Genomic DNA, 5,192 nt, shown 5'->3' with positions numbered 1-5,192 from the left:
ATAATTATAAAGTTAATTATGTTTCGGATACTCTTATTTTATTTGAGTTAGAGTTGAATAATATTGACGTGTTGGTTATTTATTTATTTATTTATTTAATTGTATAAGATTATTATTATTATTTTATATTTTGGGTTTGTGCAATTAGTTGAGCGGTGTTTCACTAATTTGAAAAAAAAAAAACCAAAGTCGGTTCCTTCTTACCATTTCACCCCTTCGTCGGTTTTATTTTCTTAAAAAAAAATGTAAAAACTCATCCTCATCTATTAGAAGCTTCTCATCCAATATTCCCCCAAACCCCAAACCCCAAACTCCCGTGAAAAATCTCGAAACCCCGAAACCCAGACCACCGAATTCTGTCTCGCCTGCGCTCCTGCCTCGCCGGCATCTCCTCAAGCTCGCCGGAGCTTCTCCGTGCTGTTCCCCCCACCCTAACGCGGTGCTGATGCTCCAATTCCTTCGCAACTCTCTCTCTCCTCTGTTCTCTTCGTCTTTGCTACTGCTGTTGCCGTGAGTTGTTGCTCGACGAACAGTCGCCGCCTCGCCGGAATCTTGTCGCGCTGCTGTGGTTCGTGGCCAGTGGTGTTGCCCTTGTTCGTTTTTGTTGCGTTGTTGCTGATTTCTCTCTTGCCTCTGTTCTTCTTCGCTGCTCTTTGAGCAGAGGTACTAAACCCTCATCTCTTTGTCCTTGTAACTGTTGTTTCAATTTTGATAAAACTTACAAATGAATTGTGGTTTGTAGTTTCACTACTATGTTGATTATGAATTTGTTTAGTGGTTGATTATGTGAATAGTTACGTTGAACCACTGTTCTTTGTTTAAATTAGAAAGCCAATGGTGTTATTGATATGTTGTTGTTATTGTGGCTAAAGTGTTCTTGTTGTTGTTGTTGTTGTTGTTGTTGTTGTTGTTGTTGTTGTTGTTGTTGTTATTGTTGTTGCTGCTGCTGTGTTATAGTGTTGGGTTGTTGTAGTTATGATGTTGTTGTTGCTACTGTCATTTTATGGTGGTGCAATGTTGTTGTTGTTAGAGTTATCACAGTCTCATTAATTTACAAATTAGTTTTGTAGTTGATTGCTAATTTCAGTTAGTATTTCCAAGATTTCATAAAAGAGTTTTGGGTTATAAATTCTTAAATGAATTTAGTATAATATTGTTAGTAATAGTAATATGTTTGATGTGTAAATTTGCTAAATTAGTTTTCTCATTTGTTTAATTTAGCTTGTTAGCTAAGTTGAGTTGGTTTAGTTCAATAAGTTAGTTTTATAATTTAAAGATATGTAGAATTAGTTTATAGAATTTAGGATTAAGAGTTTGGAAGTATGGTTGTAAAGGATCTTCAAATTAGGAATTGGTTATGGTTTCACTTTGTAGTTAAGATTGATTATTGATTGTCGTTATTACTGTGAGGTAGTTATGGAGATGATTATGGAGTTTGAGTCTCATTTGGAGATGAAGATTAATGAAGGAGGTTGTATTGTTCACATTTGGATCGCGTATGAGGTAACTTTTATGTTTAGTAAAATTATTTACTCATGCCCTTGTGTGTGTGGAATTTTGTGTTCTGTTTTCGTAAATAAGTTCGTACTATGGCCATAGATATGAATGTGATGATGAATTGTCATTGGTTGATTATGAACACGCAACTGTTTTGCTGGCTTAGTTTATGAACTGAAAATAGAAAGTGAGCAAGGTATGGGTGGAGGATGGTTACTCTTTTGACCTGATACGGTCGGCTATGCTCCATGGACTGTGAACCTTGGGGGTAGTATTGCTGGGCTCCATAACGAACCTTGGAGGCAGTGTTTGTCCTTTGTCCAAAGCCTGTACTTGCCACTGATTGTTTAAGAGAATGAGCTATGCCAGCATTGTAACGAAATGAAAACGATTTGAGAAATAAAATGTTTATAACGGGCTGAAGTAAAGGTTACGAGTTTTCCACTCATTTTGGAATTTTGTTTGTTTTGTATTTTCTCCCTGAATTTGCAGGTTTGTATCAAGAGCTCGAGAATGGAAGTGAAGCAAGATTATGATGGTGTCGTCCTAGATTAAGGATTGAGTTTGTATACAGATAGCTGATTGGAGAATAGTTATTTATGTTTCGTTGTATATGATATTTGAGAATATTATTGGAGATATTGGTGTGTTTAAGGATATTTTTCCGCTGCGAAATAATTTATTTAAGAGTTAATTGTTGGTTATGGATACAGAGTGTGTTTCGCTAGCAGCTCGGAAAAGCGGGCTGTTACAAGATGGTATCAGAGCTTGAGTAGTTTTTGGACACGCTGTGATCTCCATATCATAGTGTAAGGGTTGAAAATAGGTTTAATGGATTGACTAAAGAGTTAGGTATAAATGAATCAAGCCGTATGAGTGTTTGCGCTTATGCATGTGCTATATGGATCCATTCATATGAATAGGTGATACTTGTTTGTATACTTGCTAATGTGTATAGCATTATCTTATTATGATTTGGTTGTCTCTGATATTATTTACTTAAAAATGTGTATTTTGAGACAATTTATATGATTTGCTTTATTAAATGAATTTCAAACGAGATCTTTGCAAATGAGATGATTGAAATCCAATGCCAACAAGTTTGCCCCTTTTGCTCTTTGCTCCTTGATATTGCGCGTCAAGTCGAAGTAGAGATTTTCTTTGCTCCTTGATTTCGCGAATCAAGTTGAAGTAGGGAACCAAAAGATGATGGTAGAATGGAGGCTGGACGCCTAATGTCTTGCGAGCTTAAGATTTTGGTTTTCTGAAGAATAATTATTTGCAAGTTTCGAGGACGAAACTTTTGATAAGGGTGGTAGTATGTAATAGTCCTGTTTTTAAGAGCTTTTATTTAAAAGCTAATTATAATTATTAAGTTAATTATGTTTCGGATACTCTTATTTTATTTGAGTTAGAGTTGAATTATATTGACGTGTTGGTTATTTCTTTATTTATTTAATTGTATAAGATTATTATTATTATTTTATATTTTGGGTTTGTGTAATTAGTTGAGCGGTGTTTCACTAATTTGAAAAAAAAAAAACCAAAGTCGGTTCGTTCTTACCATTTCACCCCTTTGCCGGTTTTATTTTCTTAAAAAAAAATGTAAAAACTCATCCTCATCTATTAGAAGCTTCTCATCCAATATTCCCCCAAACCCCAAACCCCAAACTCCTGTGAAAAATCCCGAAACCCCGAAACCCAGACCACCGAATTCTGTCTCGCCTGCGCTCCTGCCTCGCCGGCATCTCCTCAAGCTCGCCGGAGCTTTGCCGTGCTGTTCCCCCCCCCCTAACGCGGTGCTGATGCTCTAATTCCTTCGCAACTCTCTCTCTCCTCTGTTCTCTTCGTCTTTGCTACTGCTGTTGCCGTGAGTTGTTGCTCGACGAATAGTCGCCGCCTCGCCGGAATCTTGTCGCGCTGCTGTGGTTCGTGGCCAGTGGTGTTACCCTTGTTCGTTTTTGTTGCGTTGTTGTTGATTTCTCTCTTGCCTCTGTTCTTCTTCGCTGCTCTTTGAGCAGAGGTACTAAACCCTCATCTCTTTGTCCTTGTAACTGTTGTTTCAATTTTGATAAAACTTACAAATGAATTGTGGTTTGTAGTTTCACTACTATGTTGATTATGAATTTGTTTAGTGGTTGATTATGTGAATAGTTACGTTGAACCATTGTTCTTTGTTTAAATTAGAAAGCCAATGATGTTATTGATATGTTGTTGTTATTGTGGCTAAAGTGTTGTTGTTGTTGTTGTTGTTGTTGTTGTTGCTGTGTTATAGTGTTGGGTTGTTGTAGTTATGATGTTGTTGTTGCTACTGTCATTTTATGGTGGTGCAATGTTGTTGTTGTTAGAGTTATCACAGTCTCATAAATTTACAAATTAGTTTTGTAGTTGATTGCTAATTTCAGTTAGTATTTCCAAGATTTCATAAAAGAGTTTTGGGTTATAAATTCTTAAATGAATTTAGTATAATATTGTTAGTAATAGTAATATGTTTGATGTGTGAATTTGCTAAATTAATTTCTCATTTGTTTAATTTATCTTGTTAGCTAAGTTGAGTTGGTTTAGTTCAATAAGTTAGTTTTATAATTTAAAGATATGTAGAATTAGTTTATAGAATTTAGGATTAAGAGTTTGGAAGTATGGTTGTAAAGGATCTTCAAATTAGGAATTGGTTATGGTTTCACTTTGTAGTTAAGATTGATTATTGATCTTCGTTATTACTGTGAGGTTGTTATGGAGATGATTATGGAGTTTGAGTCTCATTTGGAGATTAAGATTAATGAAGGAGGTTGTATTGTTCACATTTGGATCGCGTATGAGGTAACTTTTATGTTCAGTAAAATGATTTACTCATGCCCTTGTGTGTGTGGAATTTTGTGTTCTGTTTTCGTAAATAAGTTCGTACTATGGCCATAGATATGAATGTGATGATGAATTGTCATTGATTGATTATGAACATGCAACTGTTTTGCTGGCTTAGTTTATGAACTGAAAATAGAAAGTGGGCAAGGTATGGGTGGAGGATGGTTACTCTTTTGACCTGATACGGTCGGCTATGCTCCATGGACTGTGAACCTTGGGGGTAGTATTGCTGGGCTCCATAACGAACCTTGGAGGCAGTGTTTGTCCTTTGTCCAAAGCCTGTACTTGCTACTGATTGTTTAAGAGAATGAGCTATGCCAGCGTTGTAACGAAATGAAAACGATTTGAGAAATAAATGTTTATAACGGGGTGAAGTAAAGGTTACGAGTTTTCCACTCATTTTGGAATTTTGTTTGTTTTGTATTTTCTCCCTGAATTTGCAGGTTTGTATCAAGAGCTCGAGAATGGAAGTGAAGCAAGATTATGATGGTGTCGTCCTAGATTAAGGATTGAGTTTGTATATAGATAGCTGATTGGAGAATAGTTATTTATGTTTCGTTGTATATGATATTTGAGAATATTATTGGAGATATTGGTGTGTTTAACGATATTTTTCCGCTGCGAAATAATTTATTTAAGAGTTAATTGTTGGTTATGGATACTGAGTGTGTTCCGCTAGCAGCTCGGAAGAGCGGGCTGTTACAGTTGCACATGCACTAGGTGCGACGCACATTTGTAATATGCGTCGCACCCAGGCAATGTGCGACGCACATGGGCCTGCTACCCAAGCCAGCATGGGGATCCAATGTGCGTCGCACATTGCCTGGGTGCGA

At 36.4% G+C, this 5,192-nt stretch overlaps 1 long non-coding RNA gene across 1 annotated transcript; it reads left to right on the top strand.

Moving 5' to 3' along the window:
- Positions 1-224: 224 nt before the first annotated feature.
- On the top strand, positions 225-4,947 carry LOC125494944 (uncharacterized). The gene is made up of 4 exons (XR_007271109.2): positions 225-663; positions 1,415-1,503; positions 1,990-4,317; positions 4,803-4,947. It is a non-coding gene; the product is annotated as an uncharacterized LOC125494944 (long non-coding RNA).
- The last annotated feature ends 245 nt before the right edge of the window (positions 4,948-5,192 follow it).

This window comes from Beta vulgaris, chromosome 2 (genome assembly GCF_026745355.1).
Source record: "Beta vulgaris subsp. vulgaris cultivar EL10 chromosome 2, EL10.2, whole genome shotgun sequence".
Lineage (NCBI taxonomy): Eukaryota > Viridiplantae > Streptophyta > Magnoliopsida > Caryophyllales > Amaranthaceae > Beta > Beta vulgaris.
This window is presented reverse-complemented; position numbering and strand designations above follow the sequence as displayed.